This window comes from Cupressus sempervirens, chromosome 7 (genome assembly GCF_028749045.1).
Source record: "Cupressus sempervirens isolate cs-2001-9-10 chromosome 7, ASM2874904v1, whole genome shotgun sequence".
Lineage (NCBI taxonomy): Eukaryota > Viridiplantae > Streptophyta > Pinopsida > Cupressales > Cupressaceae > Cupressus > Cupressus sempervirens.
The window spans coordinates 369,244,343-369,265,843 of record NC_143124.1 but is presented as its reverse complement, the minus strand read 5'-3'; positions in this window follow the sequence as shown (position 1 = coordinate 369,265,843).

Below are 21,501 nucleotides of genomic sequence, written 5' to 3'. Positions count from 1 at the left end.
AGGGAACACTATGGAGGAAGGAAAACCAAGAATGGTAAGCTCCTCAAGTGTTAACTTGATAACTTCAATATGTCCAACAATTGAGGGATGTATTCTTAGATGTGCAGATCAAAGTTTCAAGTAGTTGGTTTGTGATCAAGTGTGGAGATGGATGAAATATTCAACAGTGGTGATGTGTGTGGATTTTGACATGGTAAGGATGTAAATGGCTATGTTGTGGTGACTGTTGGAGAATTATAAGTTTGCATTAAAAGATAATGATTTGTGAGAGGCGAAGGGATCAAATTATAGGCTAAGGGGTGGTGAGATGGAGGGCCTGGATGTAAGGATGGAGAAATGGTGAGGAAGAGATAGGATGCAAGAAGTGGGAGCACATGGATTGTGCTTCTTCAAAGCTCTAGCCTTGTGAAAAGTGTCATAAGGGGATTGGATGGTCAAAGTTGGGGGTCAAAGGGAATTATGAGGGAGGAGGACTATGGAAGAGGGATGCAAGATGCATTTAAGGGCATTTAAGGCATGTAAGAGCCATTAATGCTCTTGGATAGGAATGTAAGAGGATAGGGGGACTTTTGACTTTGGTTTGGGTTATAAAGTCTTAACCCATGTTTAAAGTTGTGCACATGGTTAGGAGGGGGATTAGGCTTGTCTTAGGAAGGCATTAGCAGACAAGTAGGTTGGGGCTTAATGAGCCAGGTTAAGTAGCTAGTTAAGTGAGGTTAGTATGGGTGAATGGGTTGGATTTGGATAATGATAGGGTTTAGGGATGGTTAGGGTTTTAAGATTGATTTATTTAATGATTTATTTAATAAATGGGGGATGTGAGATTAAATTAAATAAATTTTTGCATTTATTTAATTTTAAGAGTGGGGATTTAATTGATAAATTGATTTTGGGTTATCATTTGATTTTATCAATTGGACTGAAGTTAATTAAGTATATTAATTAACTAGGGGATGTTGATTAATTAACAAAATATAAAATATTTAATCAATAATACCCTAGGAGTTGACTAAATAAGATTACTCATTGATGTAATCAAATTTAGGTGTCTATAGGAGGTACCCTTGTCAAAAACATTATATGATTTTATTATTGAGATATGATCTTTCCCGTCAAGAAATGATGTAATTTAATGTTACAAAATATTAATTTCACATTGTTGAAGCAGGATAAAGGTCAACCGGTTGAAGCAATGGGAGGAATTGGTAAAAGAACAAGAGGAAAGTTGAACATGTAAGTGACTGTTAATGCTATGACTATGGAGGAGGACCTTGAGGTTTCTAAGATCTAGGTGGCCAAGCTCCTAAAGGACTTAGCTTTGTTCACACTATTTGTTTGTTTGTTTTTTTGTTTTATTTTTTATTTTGTAACTTTTGTTGGTCTAGTTTATGTGCTAGTTTGTGTTGTTATTTTGGTTGCTAGTTTTAGGATGCTCGAAAATATAATGTGCTATCTCTTGGCAATATATAGTTAAAATTTCATACTCCAAAATTATTATACTTTTAGTTTGTAACTTTTGGATTTTGAGTCCTTGTAAAACCTATTTTACCATAATAAAAAATAATGTAAACTAGTACAAGTTTTAAAATTTATGGAAAAGTACATATTATATTTTGTTAAATGAGACACCCTATAAAGGGGTATAAATCCTAGACAAGCAGATACGCTTGTCTAAAACTTTGCATTATTTTATTATTAAGATACAAACTTGTCCATCTAGAAACAATGTGAAATGTAATAAAATATTAATTTCCAGACCACTTAACATGTCATCCTTATCCTCTCAAAAGGAGAATATAAAATTACTATTTTATTTTTTCTATATCAAATACTTCAAAATTGAAAGACTTAAGTGTTCTATCCCATGAATGGATTTTCCGTTTTATTATATTTAATACAAAAAAAAAAACTAAAATTTATTTAATTTTTTTTATATATGGTATTTTATTAAATGAGCCAATTAGATTCAGTAAAGTTAAATCATAGAGAATATATGTATGTATGTATATGTACATGCATATGCATATGCATATGTGGACATGTGTGTGTGTGTGTGTGTGTGTGTGTGTGTGTGTGTGTGAGAGAGAGAGAGAGAGAGAGAGAGAGAGAGGGGGGGGGGGGGGGGGGGTGTGCTCCCCTTAATACCACAAACACATAGCATAAATAAAGAAATAATAGAAATTTGTGAGAATAAATTATGGGCTTCTTATTATCTCTGCAAATGAGGAATAACTTTTTTTTGAAATACAATATTCAAACCCACATGGGTCCCTTCCTTACAATAATTTGCAACATGAAGCTATGAACTATCACCAAGAGTTATCCTAGACAATGTAAAATTATTCTTTAAATAGGCATTTTTACACCACTTGGTAAGTTTCTAGACATCAAACCCTAACCCGGGAGATCAACTAATTCTAAAATTGCATATAGAGTTAGCCTGATACACCTTTGACACTTATTTTGGAAATTTTGGCCAGACCAACTTTGGAAGGCCATAACTTTTGAATTGTTGTTTTGATCGGCTACTATAACCACTTCTTAGAATTCCTAGCTTCTTATCTACAAGGTTTGACTTGTAGAATATCTAGTCAATCCCATCTAAGGCCTCTAAGATCTTCATTGATGAGCCTAAAGTTTTTATACAAAATTTACACACCAAAAATATGTAATAAGTCCAAAAATACTCATGATATGACACCAAGTCTTTACTAGTAGGTTGATATATCCAAGATGACCATCCATCTTTGAAATTAGGAGATTCTGAACTTGTATGATTGACTTGCTAAGTAAAAAGCCTTTGTAGACAACAAATCTAAACTAAAAAAAGTCTTTATCCAAGAAATAAAAAGGAAATATTTTTGGGTGATGCAAGATTTCTCTTACACCTAGGATGCTCCTACAACAGATACTCAAGGTAATTTGAGAAGTCACCACGTCCTAGGTGTTTAGAGGAAAACCAATATGGTTAACCTCCTCCTTTGCTATCCATGATGAATCTTCTACTAAGCTCCCTTTCCATTTGACCAAGTACTCTTTATAAGTTCTATTCTTTGTACTTTTTCCAATAAAACTATCAAGTATCTCCCAAATGTCCTTTGTAGATGAACTAATTGTTGGAATACTCCATTATGCTTCTGCAACGTCATCTCCATCACCTCCCTCATAATACTTTGTCAAATATGAAATGTTAAAGAAAGGTGAAATATTTAGTTCAACAGGAAACTCTAGTTCATAAGAATTTCCATAATCATGCCTTTTTACTATCAGACATAGTCCAAACTACTTTATTTTTCAGCTTATTATATGTACCTACTAGGAAATGCTCCTTTCTCAAATGAACCATAACTTCATCTATGATATGAAATTTTTTATACCTCCTTTTCACATCCACCTTAGCTCTATATTACATATTCCTCTTTGTAATGTGCTTCTTTAGCTCCTCTTAAATATTCTTCAAATGTTTAGCGAAATCTTCTACTTCAACACTACTCATTTCTCCTTTATTCAATTGCCTCTTTAGAATTATTTTTTGGATTGTTCCCATATACAATCTAGAATGGTGATTTTCTAGTACTCCTATTGATAGGATCATTGTATGCAATCTTTTCTTATTGTAAAATCAAATCCCAACCCTTTGGTTTACCTCCAACCAAGCATCTCAACAAATTCCCTAAACTCCAAATATTCAACTTCATTTTTTTCCATCAGTTTGTGTTGAAAATTTGTTTAACTCTCCCCTTGGAATTTGTGACAAGCGCTTAACTACCTCCTATGTACTATAAGTTGAGTGGTTGTATCAGGCATTAACAAATTGGTCTTTTGGTCCAACTACAACCCCACTCTAACAAGTGGTATTAGAGCTTGGTCACAGGTTTGAATCCTCAGACCCTCAAGTAACATTGAGTGGGGGATTGCTATAAATTTGTTTAGTGCTCCCCCCATGATTTGTGACAAGTCCTTAACTACCCCCTATGTATTATAAGTTAAGTGATTGTATTGAGCATTGATAGATTGATCTTTTGGTGCAACGACAACCCCACTATAATACTTTGTGGATGATGCGATGAGATAAACTTCAAAATTGTCTTCAATTTCTTCCATAATGTTTACCTAAAATAACCGACAAACTTGGTATCTTGATCAAAAACTATACTCTTTGGAAGACCATGTAATCTCACTACTTCTTTGAAAAAAAAACTCCACCACATAAACAACATCACTAGTTTTCTTAAAGGGAATGAAATGTGTTAATTTTGAATATATCTCAACCATCACAAATATACACTCATTCCCTTGCCATGTCCTTAGTAGAGAAAGAACAAAATCCATGTTGACATCCTCCCATGGCTTCTCTGGTTCACTCCTTTTTCTATATGACGTACTCTACAACTCTGGACAAACTTCTTCACATCTTGTTGCAACTATGGCTAGTAATAATTTACAACAACGAAAGAAATGGTCTTATCACTACCAAAGCATCTAGTGAACCATCCACTATGCTTCTTCTTGATGAGATTATCTCTCATAGATTTTTTGGGAATGCACAATTGACTTCCTTTGAGCAACATACCATCTTGGATTATAAAATTTAATTACTTTATCATATCAAGTGTAACAAGTTTTGTACAAGACCTCCAAGCTTCACCAAAATTAGGATCCTCTAGATACAAATTCTTGATTTCCTTCAACCTAGCCAGTTAAATCTATATCTCTATTAGCAAAAATCATCTTTTGCAAATAGCATATGTAACTCTGTTAGACTTCCTACTCCTGGGTTTCAAAAAAATGTACAACTCTAGAAATCTTCAACCTACTTCAAATGCTTTTGGTTTAATTTTTCTTGACTATTCAAATATTGCAAAGCTTGATGATAAGTATACAAAAAAAAAATCCTTAGGAAGAAGATGGCATCTCCTCTTCTTCAATGCCTAAACTATAGAATAAAATTCTTGATCATATTTACATAACGTTTTCTTTTGGCATCATTCAACTTCTCACTAAAATAAGCAACATGTCTACCTCTTTTGCTTAAAACAACTCCTATTGCAATACCACTAGCATCACAATCTACTTGAAACACCTTGTTTAAATATGGAAGTGCTAAAATAGGTTAATTTATAACTTTCAGTTTCAACATATTAAAAAATTTATCTGCACCTATAGTCCATTTAAATTATTTCATATCTGATCACATTATTTTAGGTAAAGGCCAACTAATACTACTAAAACATTTGATAACTTTCTCTAAAAACTAGTTAGTTCATGGAAAGATCTTAACTTAGTCACACTCCTTGGAGTAGGCCATGCAAGAATAGCCTTCACTTTCTCACGGTCCATTTTTAGACCTTCTCTTAATATTTTAAAACCCAAGTACACTAACTTCTTTATATTTATTGACAACTTTTCTTCCCTCAACTTATAAAACACCTTACAAATATGCATCAAATGCTCCTCCAATGTCTTACTAAAGATCAAAATATTAGCTAGGCAAACAATGACAAACATAGCCAGAAACTCCTTTAGTACCTCATTCACGAGCCTCACAAAAGTACTTGGTGTATTGTTTATCCCAAAAGGCATGACTAACCACTCACACAATTGTTCCCTTGTTTTGAAGGCAGTCTTCCGCTCATCTCCTTCTCTTATGGAAATATGATGATACCCACTTTCTAGATCTATCTTTGTGAAATATATATCTCCACTCAAGTAGTCCATAATATCATCCATCTGTGGTAATGGAAATCTCTACTTGATTTTAATCTTTTTGATAGGTCATAAATCTGTGGACATCCTCCATTCTCCATTCTTCTTTGGTGATAATATTATTGGTACAACACATGAACTCATGCTCTCTGAAATCAACCCCTTCTACAATAATTCATGTACTTTTCTATTTAAATCACTTTCTGTTGGTGTTATTCTATGTGCTTCTTTATTTGGAAAATTACCTTCTAGAATAAATTCTATTTGGTGACTAATCTTCCTTAGTAGAGGTAATCCAACAGGTACATCATCTGACATAATATCAGGAAACTCTCCCAATAATTTTGTAACTTCAACAGGTACCTCCTCTACTTATTCTTTACCATCTTTTGGGATTACAACAAAACACATATGTTCACATGTTATTCCTTTAAGAAACTCCTTTCCATCAACAAAATATATTCTCTTAGTACTAGATATCTTTTCTTTTTTCTTTGTCATGACTTTAATTATGTTTCATTGCATCTTTTGTCATAATGTAGGAATTTACTTGCCAACTATGTACAACATGCCTGTAAAATTGTCATGGCCTACCCAACAACATATGAAACATGTCCATAGCTATGATATTGTAAAGAAGCTCATCCTAGTAGCTTCCAATCCTTAACTTCACTAGGCACTGCTCATTGACAAGGACCTTGTAGTCATCCTACATTAAGGAAATAAAACATGGATACAGGTATTTCTGTCTCTTGAGATTTAAATTTGTAACCATCTTTTTAAAGACCAAATTATCAGTGCTTCCACCTTTAATGCTCACATCAAAAAACTTATTATTACATTAGTATCTTGTGTAAAACAAATTCCTCCTTTAATCACATTCATTCATATGACTCAACAAAACTCTTCTATTAACTAGGGCTTCTCCTCTTTCACCATCTTCAGAATGGGATGTTTTGGCATCTTTATCAACATGCACAACCCTTGATTGGCCTTCTATCCTCTAATTTTTCCTTCCTTGGTGCTAGAAAAATTCTAATGCTCTATTCCCTTGTTCTCCACATTGAAAACATTTTCCATAGATTCTTCCTCTTCCAAATCTTTGCTGTGTGCATCTTCCTCTCTGATCACTATTGTTTTGATCATGGAAATGATTGGAATTATTTCCCCTCTAGTTTTGACTGCTACTACTAGCCTCATCCTTGTTCTTTTGATTGTTATTTTGGCCTCCATAAGACTATCTACCAGATCATCTACTATGACCTGTACCACTATTTTTTTTATCAAATTTTTTTCTTAGCTTCTCCTGAAGTCTTAGGGAAAATTGGTAAGCCCCCACAATACTGGTCATTCAAACCAAACTCATCTCCTCTTGAATTTTTGGGCTTAACCCATTAAGATAATGGAAAATATTATCAATATCAGATTCCACAAGGTTGATTCTAATGAGATCTTGGTAGAGTTCTTTAGTATACTCTTGAACAAATCTTCTCGTTTGCTTCAACCCTTGCATTTTCTTTAGCAGATCAAGCTCATAATCAACAAGAATGAATTATTTCTTCAATGTAGCTATCATCTGATCCCATTTGGCTATTTTATCCTTTCCTCTTATATTTTTCTTAGACTAAATCTCATTCCACTAGATCTTTGCATGTCCCTTCAATTTTACCTTCACAAACTTGACCCTATCAAGATCCTCAAAATCTAGATACTCAAAGTATTCCCCCAAATCATTGATCCAATTGATTATCTCATATGTGTTTAGATTTCTCAAAAATGTGGGAAACTCAAACTTAGGTCTTTTTCCAATCTTTAATATGGCCTTAAAAGTCTTTCTTCTTCTAGGTTCTGAACTACCGCTACTTCAATAATTTCTTCTTTTTCGCTTTCATCCTTGGTTTTATCTCTTATGACAAGATTTATTCATCTGCACATTTGTTCTTCAAATTCCCTCATCTGTCTCTAGAGGGATCTAAAACTCTCAGGTGTAAAACCTTTGAATCTTCCACCACGCTCTCTTTGCAAAGATATTTTTCACTTTGACTAAAATCCTAGTGCAAATTGCCTAACGATTGGCAATTTGTCTACATGCTTAGGCCAAACCACACTCCCAGTACAACTACCTCTAGGGTATACTTTAAGAAATTCCCCTCTAGAAAAAAATATAAATTATTGGTGAATCTTTCATTATTTTGAAAAATCAAATTATTTTTATCAGTGAATCTCTCAATTTTCTAGTTTTAAATATTATTACGCTATCGATTATTTTAGAATCATAACTTTTCAGTAGAAAATACTGGTGAATCTCAATAATAATAGGAAGCTTGCTAATTGTGATGGAATATTACAAATCAAAATTCAACATGTTTTATCTAATAGAAATTAAGAGGATAATTACATTATATTTTAAATCAATAGTGAAAACTAAATATTGGTAATATACCCCTAAAGTAACTAATAATTATGATAATTATTGGTGAATTAATTTTAATTTCTTTGATAATATATAATATTTAGGTGAATCGAATCTAATCATGTACCAAATATTGTGGGAAATCTTTGAGCTTAAATTTTTTAATAAAATAAATTATTGAGCAATTTTAAATAGTTTAGAGCTCAATTTAATTAAAATGAGGCAATTTAGGTTGCATTAAAATTTAAATTATTAGCCAATTACTAGCAAACAAATTCTAAATTTCACCAAATTACAAATATTCACCACTGAAAATCACCCTAACTACCTCACAATTGGTGATCTATTTACACACTCAAAAAACCTTTCTTTGATACCACTTGATGAAGGGTATTCTCCTTCATACAATAAACACATAACATAAATAAAGAAATAACAACAATTTTAGAGAACAAAATATGGGCCTCTTATTATCACTGCAAATATAGAATTATAGAATTTTGAAATACAATAAACAAACCCACATGTGCACCTTCCTTATAATATTTTGTAATATAAAGATATAAAATATCACCCCAAGTTGTCCTGGACAATGTATGGACATTCCTTAAATAGGGGTTTTTACACCACCCAGAAAGTTTCTAGACATCAAACCCTAACCCTTGAGAATAACTTACTCTAAAATTACATATAGAGTCAGCCTGATATGTAGTGCCTCTCGTGTTTGCAGTTTAAACCTTATTATATTTTGTTTCAAGAGATACTTGTTGCTCTTATTATTTGTACTTTGAGATGACCTGATAGTCAGATGTTATACTTTGATTTTAGTATCATAGATGCTATTTTCCTATGTTGTTCAGTTTAGATCATATTTGCATGTTGATGCCATTTTGAGATGATAATAGCTCTATGATGATACTAGTATTTGGACATATATCTGATTATGTTATGTGATGGATTTTATGCTATGGTGATTTACTTCATTCTTGTTTCATTATGCTTTCTGTGAACATGAGTGATGTAAATGGTTAAATTAGGTTTTTAATGCATTTATTGCTTCAACTATGTTATTATATGCAATTTCACTTGATCGTCTATTTTAGTGCACACAAGATTTATATCCTTGGCAGTGGCACATGGAGTTAGTGATTCATCTATTCATAATTTACCAATGTCATCCCTATATGGTTGGCATATCCTTATTTTAATTGTTTAATTAAACCTTTTGGTAATTATTAAATCCAAACTCATTTGCATTATGTGACTAGACCAGTAAGTGTGTCTATGCATTTAGAGGTTCACATTGCTACAAAAGTCATAAGGAAATCTCTGTGAATTTTGGTTTTTGGGCTTTAAAGTTTATTAAATTTAATTTTTGGCAGCTTTTCCACAGATGAATTTCAATTTCTAGGAATAACATATTTTTGTTTGGGTCGATTTGGAGCCTAGCTAGTCTAATTGGCTAGTTTCCCTAATTGATTATTCACTGGAAAAGTGAATAAGTATGGAAAGAGGAATTTAATTCCTCTCTTCTCACTTTTGCTAAATACAAAATTGAGAGCTATTCTGAGAATCCTATTCTAGAGGATCACATTTCTATTTATTCTGAGAATTTCAGGTATGGGATCTTCATGAGATCAGTCTCATTGGATCCAACTTGGGGAGACCTTGCTTTGCCTTAATTTTTGGTAGCTTTCAAGGGATTACTATTTTATCAAGTGGATTTATGTTTCTATCCCTTTTGTTGTCAGGTAGGGCTCTCTCATTTTCTTGTTTCAACTTACTTTTCAAATTTGTTTCTAGTAGCTATTTGTTTGGAGGCTAAGAATTAGTGTTCCCCTCCATTTCTATTTGCTGGTTCTGCCTAGTTGATCTAGTATGAACATTTTCCCTATTTTTGGGATGAGGGTTTGGGGTTTCACATCGTTATGCTGGTCACTTTTGCATACAATATCCAAACCCAAATTTTTATTGGATTTTCAAAGCTTTTGTGCTCTGAGACCAAATGGGTTTTATTTTTGACATTTTCTAGTTTTTGGAACTTTTACCTCATTTTGCATGGCACCCTATTTTCTTGGGTTTTCTTAGCACGAGTTTTGTTGTGGACCTAGATCATCCATTTGGATGTTAATTCGACCATTGTACTTTTTTTGTTGCATTGGGATGCATGTCACATCCGTCCTCCCAAATCTTTTTTTGGTTGAGTGTATTTCTACATTATGTTCTTATCCAATCCTTGTGTTATGATCTTTGTGATGGTGGTGCACCACACATGAGCACGTGCACATGCAATTTGTTGGGTGACTTGCAAGGCCTGATCGTCCATGGTACTTCCAAGAGTTATGATCATTGGGGTTGGGTTGGGTATATGCATGCCTATGAGCACTCATTGTTGGATGAGCATGGGTAGGGTAGGGTAGCATATGGAGGAGTCTTCTATCTTATAGCCTTGTGACCATTTCCCAGTGGGTTGGCAGAGGAAGTTTTAAGTAAGTGATAACTAAATAAAACATTGCGTGATAATAAAATTTAAGATAATAAAAAATTTAGTGCAAGAGCCTTCTATTGGTGAGTTGAGCCACACAATCCAAGCTTGGGCTTTTGGATGCCAAGCAACTCTCCATGATGTCAGCCCTTATTTAGTACCCCATTGAGTGTTTGACTAGAACATGTAGTTTATGCATTGTCTCTAATCTTGGCTTCAGTCATCGTTACTATCTAGCATGAGTACTAGCCATGGATGTTTTCTTTATGTGCTTTTGTAGTTGGATCATTATCTCCATCAGCATGGCGGGAGTAGGCCTATGGGTTCCATGTGGTTGGAAGGCATAGCTACCTTCAGCACTATTAGGGACCAATGTACAGAGATAGTATATTATCCTAATGTGACCATTGCAAGATGTTTTCACTTGGTACTTTGGGTTCTAGAGTATGCTTTTTTGTGATTTATGATTTCATTGGAATGCTTGCATATCATGTATAGATGATGTTAGTTTATTGATGCATTCCCTTATTATGATGTTTAGCATATGATAGATGATGTTATCTTCTTAGTTGAAGTATCTATTGCTTTTGGTTTAGCATGTTAGATTTCTTATACTTATGATGTTTTTATGCTTTAGTAGTGACATCCTTATAAGACAACTCCAACTATCTAGTTGGCAGTTTGGGATGTTATGCATGAGGGATGGCTAGGATCTTCGAGGCTTCATGATGCTATTACTGATGGGAGGAACCACACACTTAGCTTGTTATTTTTGTTCATTACGATATTGTTTTAGTATACTATGATGTTACCTTCAATACTTTCTTTTACTACTATGTTAGATGGTTAGATGCAGTTATTATTCTGAGTGTTTATGCCTCGACTATGGATCTAGTACTCCCTAGTGTTGAGGTTTTGACTTCTATTTTATTCCCTTGTTTTCCTTGGTGCATTTCTTGCTTTCCCTGGGTGACCATGCAACAACATTGGAAAATACTTTAAAGTAGCTCATGCCCAAAGAAGAAGAATTGTGTGATACTAGAAAGTATCACATACCCTTAGGAACTCTCTCATGTGATACTTTGAAGTATCGCATGCCCATTGGGGAAAAGTTGTATGATACTAGTAAAGTATCACATTCCTTCAGAAGAAGTGTCGCCCAAACCTTGTAAGTACCACACTCCTTCATTAGAAAGGTCGTACGATATTGGAAAGTATCACATAGTGCTAAATTAAAGTATCACCTAGGTTTTACAAAAAACTATCTGAGCAAATAGCAAGCACTTTTTGGTTTGATCAAAAGTTTTTTAGAGGTGTTTTGGATGCCCTTTACGGTGCTATTGAATACCTTGGAATTTCATTTTGATTTTAGAATATTTTCAAATTTGAAATTGTTTGCGTCCTTTCGTGGTAAGTCATTTTGGTTAGTAGTGGCATTTGGAGATTTTTTTGGTGTTTGGATGTTGTTTAGTCTTCCATTGTGATCTTTGTGATCCTTGTATGATGTATGTCATGTGCATCCATACTTATTTTATTTATTTTTTAATCTTTGCCTATATTTATCCTTATTCCAAGGATCTCTGGGTGGGGCATTACATCTGCTATTAGAGCCCATGTTGCAACATTGAGATCTTTATGTTATGCTTCCACTATGGTTTTGCTTTTGTATGTGTATTGTTAGTATTGGTTATTATTTTGATATATTGTTGCGACTCTTATACTAGTGACTCGTTTATTCTGACCTTATCTTGTTGTTTCGATAGTGATGCCTCTTGCACATAGACCTAGTGGTTGGGGTAGTACCCATAGCAATAACCATGGAGAAGAACACCATGAAGAGGAAAGTTAGGATGAAGAAGGAGAACAAGGTAATAATGAACATAATGGCATTGGGGTATTGATGTCAGTGCTTTAGAAAATTCTTGCTTAGTTGGGCCGTCATGTAGAGTAATACCAATAGGATCATGATCATGAAGAGGGATCCCATCAGTCAGAGCATAGAGATTAAGAACGTGAATTTGAATGTTCCCATACTCCACTGGGTGGATGAGATCACCATTAGGGTGGGAGGGACTACAATAGTAAAGATTCCATAGGTTTGGATATCATGAAATCTCTTTAACAATCCAAACCATCATTGTATGATGGCAAGGGAGGTGGCCTCAAGGCACAAACTTAGTTATTGGACATGAAGCATTGTTTCACCATGTACCCATATGCAACTAATGTGAAGGCCCATTGTATGATTATATAGTTCAGGGACCACACATCCATATGGTGGAATATTGAGGGCTAGAAGCTCTAGATCAGCATTGCAAATCTCACCTGGGAGATCTTTGACGAGAGGTTCTGAGAGAGATTCTTATCTCCTTAGTTTAGAGAGGCCCATGCTGATGAGTTCCACGAGATTAGATAAGGTTACATGATAGTGGAATAGTACAAGATCTGGTTCTTTGAACATAGGCAGTACTCATGCTACAACCATGATGATTTACTCCTGACTCTCATTTCATATGAGACCTTAAGGATGCCCTTATTGGAGAAGTCTATACGCATCAGCCTAGGACTCTTGTTCTTATTGTTGAGAAGGCACATATCATAGAGAATAATTTGGCTAGAGGCTTCAATGGTAAATCAGGTTTTCAAAACCAAAATGTACAAAATTCAAGGAAGGATGCATAGTTTACCTAGTCCTTAGGGAAGGGTCAAACCCAGTTAGCACCCTCTCAGGGTGGATATCATCATGGGAATTGACAAAAATGGATCTGGACCAAGGGTGGAAAGTCTTCTGGTACCTTAGGAAAGAAAGGAGATAACTAAAGATGAGGACAAAAATCTCAGCAAGATCATCCTCCTTAGAGTTGTTAGAAAAACTCTAGCAAGGGTAGTGCACCTTAACCTAGTGCTACTTAGGGTGGTTGTCAGACATGTTCCAGATTTGCAGGGATTTTTTATTCCTGTGGCTAGCCTAGCCATAGGTCTTTTGAGTGTTTACTAAAACAATCTACAATACCTAGTAAGAGTGCAACTTGATCTGAGCCTATGGTGGGAGATGCTAGAAAGAGTCATGAAGTATTTGCAGTGGTTGATAATTGTTAAGCTAAGCATCAAGGTATGGTAGTTGAGGCTATAGGTGCATTACATGGCATTTTATCTTCAATTTTGTTTGATTTTTGTGCTTCAAACTCTTTCATTTCACCATCTCTTGTCCAACGATGTGGGCTAGTAGCAGCACATCATGTCAATAGGTGGAAGGTCGAGTTAGCCACAGGTTTCAAAGTAGCTATAAACTCATGGGTCAGGGGTTGTATTTTGAATCTATGCACCTTCACCACCACAGTGGATCTTCGTATCCTACCTTTGAGATCAAATGATATTGTGTTGGGCATGGATTGGTTAGCCACCCATCAAGCCAATATAGATTGCTATCGTAAGTTGGTATAGTGTGTTGATGACATAGGTGGGTAGGTGGAACTTTTGGGAGTTTATAGACTAGAGTCTCACTTTAGATGATCTTAGCTAATCAGTTGAAGTGGAGTGTGAAGAAGGGTTTTCTATTGTTTCTTGTTTCTGTCAGTGTTCTTGAGCAAGCTGAGAGCCATATAATGATGCTTGATGATCACCCACACCTTTGTGAGTATGTAGATGTATTTCCTGATGAGATTCTAGGTATGCCACCACAATGTGACATTGATTTTTGGAATGACCTTGTAGTAGGAGTGGAACCAATTTCACAAGCTCCTTATCGCATGATTATTTAGGAGTTGAGTGAGCTCATATTGTAGTTGGAAGAATTGTTGGCCAAGGGCCATATTCATCCTAGTGTATCCTTGTGGGGTGCACTAGTCATCTTTATGAAGAATAAGGATGGATATTTGCATTTGTGCATTGACTACCGATAGTTGAATAAGGTGATAGTGAAGAACTGATATACTTTGTTGAGAACAAATGACTCATTCAATCAGATGAAGGGAGAATGAGTGTTCTCAAAGATTGATCTAAAGTTGAGATACCATCAGCTTTGTATCTAGAAGGCTAACATTCATTGAACAACTTTTTGTACATAGTATGGGCATTATGAGTTCACAATTGTACCCTTTGGGTTAACCAATGCACCATCAATGTTTATGAGCTTTATGAATGGAGGATTTCACACTAACCTCAATCAGTGTGTAATTATATTCTTGGATGACATATTGATCTATTTGAAGACTATGGAGGAGCATGAAGTCTATTTGCATCAAGTATTGCAGTGCTTGAGAGACCATTAGTTGTACAACTTGAGTAAATGTGGGTTCTTCTAGTTAGAGGTGAAGTATTTGGAAAATATCATCACAGGTGATGGTATTGTAGTGGATTTAGAGAAAATTTGTGCTATCATGGATTGGTCAGTACCCAATAATATCTCATAAGTTCATAATTGCATGGGATTGGTGGGTTATTACCATCGCTTCGTGAAGGATTTCTCATGAGTGGTTCATCTCATCACTTCTCTTCAACAAAAATGGAAGAAGCATGTTTGGTTAGATTAGTGGGAGGTAGCATTTAATGCTCTTAAGGAGTGTTTGACCAGTGTACCAATCCTTGCAGTGTTAAATCCTATAGGTGACTTCATGGTTTGCATAAATGCTTCTTTGGAAGGTGTGGGTGCAGTGTTGATGCAAGATGGTTGCATAATTGCATATGAGTCTAGAAAATTCAACGACCATGAACTCAACTACCCCACTCATGATTTGGAACTTGTAGTCATACTGCATGTTCTAGTTTGTTGGAGACATTTCCCTTTGAGACATAGGTTAAAGTTGCATAGCAATCATAGGAGCTTGCAATATATTTTTAATTATCCAAACTTGAATGCACGATAGTGTCACTAGATGGGATTCTTATGTGAATATGACTTTGATGTTTATTACATTAAATGGAAGGAGAATTTTGTCATGGATGTCTTGAGTAGGAGGTGACAAGAGGTATCAATAATGACATTGGGAGTGGATTTTTGATGCCGTATCTTGGAGGATTTTCCTAGTGACACTTGGCATTAGGAAGTGAGGGCAGAGATTGAGTCTGGACACACCCTTGAGGGGAGATTTTTAGGTTGTATGCTTGAGTTCAATGGACTACTATGGCACTTGGGGTGTATCTATGTACCTATGTTAGGTGATCTTTGCACCTTAGTTTTGTTGGAAGCACATCGTGCATCGTATTTTGCACATCCCAGTGTCAAGAAGATGCATTCTAGTCTTAAACAACTATACTTTTGGGCAGGGATGAAGTGCGATGTTGCTAATTTTTTTGCTTGATGTTTCGAGTACCAAACAGTGAAGACAAAGCATCAACATCCAGCGAGTCTCTTGTAGCTACATACCATTCCAAAGTGGAAATGAGATACAATATCTATTGATTTTATCATAGGGTTACCTATGTCATCATGAAGGCATGATTGTATCATGGTGACAGTGGACAAGTTGTCCAAGGTAGCACATTTTCACCCATGAGAGCATCCTACACAGCTTCTTCTATAGCACATGTTTTCTTGGTGGATATTGCTCATTTGCATGGGATTCCTCATTGGATTATTTCAGATAGAGATCAAGTGTTTACTTCTACACTATGGATGTCTCTTAAGCATACTTTGGGCACGTAGCTCAATTTTAGTTTGACTTATCACCCAAAGACCGATGGTTAGACTGAGAGAGTGGATCAAGTTTTGGAGGATATGCTTCACATGCATGTGATGGATAGGTAGGTCAAGTGGGAATATTATTTATACCTTATTGAGTTATCATACAACAATAGGTATTGTAGTTCTCTCAATATGTCACCTTTTCAGGCCTTGTATGGTAGACTATGTCAAACCACTTTGAGTTGGGATCATTTAGAAGATCGAGCTCTTTTGGGTCTAGAGATGCTTTAGGATATAGAGGAGCAAGATGTTTATATTAGGGAGCATTTGGTTACTACTCAGGACAAGAAAAAGAAGTATGTAGATGCCTATAGGTTGGATCATCACTTTTTTGTTGGTGACAAGGTGTTTTTGAGAGTGCGGCTGAGGAAGAGCCCCATCCATTATGGGAAAGGCTCTAAGTTGGAGGAGCCACATTTTGTCAGACCATTTGGGATCCTCAAGAGGATTGGTTCTATTGTTTATCAACTAGCTTTACTACCCAACCTATCACACATCCATGATATTTTCCATGTTTCTGTTTTGAGATAATATATTCCCGATGTGACCCATGTTCTTGGTTGGGATGATTGGTAGGTAGTGGATGGGAAGCTTACTTTGGAGCCCATATGTATCCTATAACATCAAAGGTTGACCTTGCGAGGTCAGGACATAAAGCAGGTAAGGGTCCAATGGGACTCGAGCGATGAGACCTCCTCTACAAGTTGGGAAGATGCTACATGTTTGAGAGGATTGTACCCCTATCTTTTTTCAAACTTCTAGGAGTATGCCTATGCTAGTGGGGGAGGATGTAATGCCACTCGTGTTTGCAGTCTGAACCTTGTTATTTTGTTTTGGGTGATACTTGCTACTCTTATTATTTGTACTTTGAGATGAACTAAGGGATGGATGTTATACTTTAATTTTAGTATCATAGATGTTATTGTGCTATGCTATTCAATTTATCATATTTGCATGTTGATTCCATTTTGAGATGATAGTAGGTCTATGATGATATCCGGTTATTTAGTATTTGGACATATCTATGATTATGTTATGTGATGGATTTAATTTTACCCTAATGCTATGGTGATTTACTTCATTCTTCTTTCATTATGCTTTGTGTGAACGTGAGTGATGTAAATAGATTATTTAAATATAATAGAATAAATGGTTAAATTAGGTTTTTAATCCATTTATTGCTTCAGCTATATTATTATATGAAATTGCACTTGATCATGTGTTTTAGTGTGTAGGATTTATATCCTTGGCAGCGACATATGGAGTTAGTGATTCAACTATTCATATTTTACCAATGTCATCCCTGTATGGTTGATGTATCCTTATTTTAATTATTTAAATAAATCTTTTGGTGATTATTAAATCCACACTCATTTGCATTATGTGACTAGAATAGTGAGCATATCTGTGCATTTAGAGGTTTGCGTTGTCACGAAAGTCATTAAGGAAATCTATGTGAATTTGGATTTTCGGGCTTTAAATTTTATTGAATTTAATTTTTGGCAACTTTGTCATAGATGAATTCCTATTTCTAGGAATAGCATGTTTTCATTTGGGTTGATTTGGAGTCTAGCTAGTCTAACTTGCTAGCTTCCCTGATTGATTATTCACTCAAAAAGTGGATCAGTATGGAAAGAGGAATTTAATTCCTCACTTCTCACTTTTTCAAAATACAAAATTGAGAGCTTTTTTAAGAATCCTCTTCTAGAGGATCACATTTCTATTCATTGTGAGAGTTTTGAGTGTGGGATCTTCACTAGACTAGTCTCATTGAATCTAGCTCAGGGAGACATTGCTTTGCCATAGTTTTTGGCAAATTTTGTGGGATTATTATTTTATCAAGTGGATTTCTATTTCTACCTTTTCCTATTAGGTAGGGCTCTCCCATTTTCTTGTTACAACTTAGTTTCTATAATTTTTTTTTGGTAGATATTTGTCTGGAGGTTAAGAACTAGTGTCCCCCTCTATTTCTATTTCTTGGTTTTGCCTGATTAGTCGGGTATGAACATTTTCACTATTTCTAGGATGAGGGTTTGGGGCTTTACACTGTTATGCTAGTTATTTTTGCATATGCAGTCTGAAACCAAATTTTATTGGATTTTTAAGGCTTTTGTGCCCTAGGGCCAAATGGGTTTTATTTTTGAAGTTTTCTAGTTTTGGGGGTTTTTAACTCATTTGGTGTGCCACCCTATTTTCTCAGTTTTATTGGCATGAGTTTGGGTGTGGACTTGGATCATGTATTTGGATGTTAGTTCGACCATTGTTCCACATTTGTTGTTGCATTGGGATGCATGTCGCATCCATCCTCCTGAGTCTATTTTTAGTTGAGTGTATTTCTACATTATGTTTTCATCCAATCCTTGTGTTATGATCTTCATGATGGTGGTGTTCCACACACGAGCACATGCGCATGCAATTTGTTGGGTGACTTGTGAGGGCTGATCTTCTGTGGTACTTCCAAGAGTTATGGTCATTGGGGTTGGGTTGGGTATATGCATGCCTATGGGCACTCATTATTGGATGAACATGGGTAGAGTAGGGTAGCATATGGAGGGAGCTTCTATCTCGTAGGCTAGTGACCATTGCCTAGTGGGTTGGCAGAGGAAGTTTTAAGTAAGTGATAACTAAATAAAACACTAGGTGGTAATAAAAATTTAGATAACAATAATGTTAGTGTGATAGCCTTTCGTTGGGAGTTGAGTTGCATGATTTGAGCTTGGGCTTTTGGATGCCAAGAAACTCTCCATGATGTCAGCTCCTACTTAGTAGCCCATTGAGTATCTAAGCAAGACTTGTAGTTTAGATCTTGGTTTTAGTCACCATTACTGTCTGGCGTGAGTGTTAGCGATGGACGTTTTCTTTATGTGTGTTTATGGTTGGATCATTAGCTCCATCACCATGATGAGAGTGGGCCTATGAGTTCCACATGGTTGGGAGGTATAGCTACCTTCACCACTACTAGGGATCAGTGCATAGAGATGGTCTATTTTCCCATTGCGACCATTCCCACTTCTAGAGATCAATGTATAGAGATGATCTATTGTCATTGGAATGCTTGTATATCATTTTTAGATGATGTTAGTTTATTGATGCATTCCCTTATTATGATGTTTAGCATACGATAGATGATTTTATCTACTCAGTTGGAGTATCTATTTCTTTTATTTTAGCATGTTATATTTCTTGTACTTATGATGATATTACACTTTAGTAGTGACATCCTTATAACTCCAACTATCTAGTTGGTAGTTTGGGATGTTACATGCAGGCGATTGCTAGGACCATTGCGGTTTCATGATGTTATTATAGATGAGAGGAACCACACATTTAGCTTGTTATTTCTATTCATTGCAATGTTGTTTTAGTACATTGTGATGTTACCTTCAGTACTTTCTTTTACTACTATTTTAGATGGTTAGATGTAGTTTCCATTCTGTACTTATTGTTTTGAGTGTCTATGCCTCAAGTGTAGCTTTGGTACTCCTTGGTGTGGAGGTTCTAACTTCTATTTTTTCCCTTGTTTTCCTTGGTGCATTTCGTGCTTTCTTTGGGTGACTATACATCAACATGGGTGATACTTAAAAGTATCAAACACCCAAAGAAGAAGAATTGTGGGATACTGGAAAGTATAGCATGCCCTTAGGTACTCTATCATGTCATAAAAACTTTGAAGTATTGTGTGCTTATTCGAGAAAATTCATATGATACTAGTAAAGTATCACACTCCTTCATTAGAGAAGGCTGTACGATACTGGAAAGTATCACACAATGTTGAATTAAAGTATCACCTAGATTTTGGAAAAACCTATCTGGGCGGACAATAGGAACATTTCAGTTTGACAAGAAGTTTTTTGGAGGTGTTTTTGATACCCTTTATGGTGTTCTCAAATACCTTGGAATTGCATTTTGATTTTAGAATGTTTTCAGATTCAAAATCATTTGCATCCTTCCATGGTTAGTCATTTTGGTCAATAATGGAATTTGGAGATCCAGTAGTGTTTGGATGTTATTTAGTCTTCCATTGTGATCTTTGTGATCCTCATATGTTGTATGTCATGTGCATTCATACTTGTTTTAAGAAAAAAATTTATCTTGGCTTATATTTATCCTTATTCGTAGGATCTCTAGGCAGGGCATTACACAATACACCTTTGACACTTATTTTGTAGATTTTGGTCAATCCAACTTTGGAAGGTGATAACTTGCAAACTGTTTCTCTAATTGGCTATTATAACCACTTTTCATAATCCTCAACTAATGATCTATAGGGATTGACTTGCACAAGTTCCATTTTCCCTCATTTTGAAGCCCATTTGGGGCCTCTAAAGTCTTAAATAATGAGCCTAAAAAATTTATACCAAAATTTCACACCAATATTTTTTGATAAATGCATGCATACTCATGATATTGCAATCATTCTCAATTTGTAGGCTGATATATTTAAGATGAATGTCCACCTTTGAAATTAGGACATGCTAAGCTCATATGATTGACTTGCTAAGAAGCAAGCCTTCATAGACAACAACTTTGCATTGAGACAACCCTTATTCAAGAAAAAAAAATATATATATTTTGGGGTGATGCAAGATTTCTCTTACACCTAGGATGTTCATGCATCACACACCTGGGGTAATTTGAGAAGTGAGCCCATCACGTCTCAAGTGTTAAGAAGAAAATCTAGACAATTAACCTCCTCTATTACTATCCATGATGAATCTTCTATAATCATCCCTTTCCAGTTTATTAGGTACTCTTCATAAGTTTTATTCCTTGTGCTTTTTCCAACATGATTATCTAGTATCTCCTTAATCTCCTTTGTTGACAAACTAGCTACAGGAATACTCCACTATGCTTTTGCAATGTCATCTCTATCATCTCTTTCATTAAACTCTATCAAATCTAAAATGTTAAATATTAATCAAATATTTAGTTTAGTAGGAAACTCTACTTCATTGGCATTTCTTAAACCATGCCTTTTCACTATCTTGTGCAATCCAAACTTCTTCATTTTCATCTTACTATATGTACCTATTGGAAAATGCTCCTTTCTCAAATGAACCATGACTTCATCACTGATTTGAAATTCCTTATACCTCCTTTTCACATTTACCTTAGCTTTGTACTTCATATTCATCTTTGTAACATGTGCTTCTTCAACTCCTCATGGATATTCATCAGAGGTTCATTATAATCTTTTCCTTCAACACTATTTAT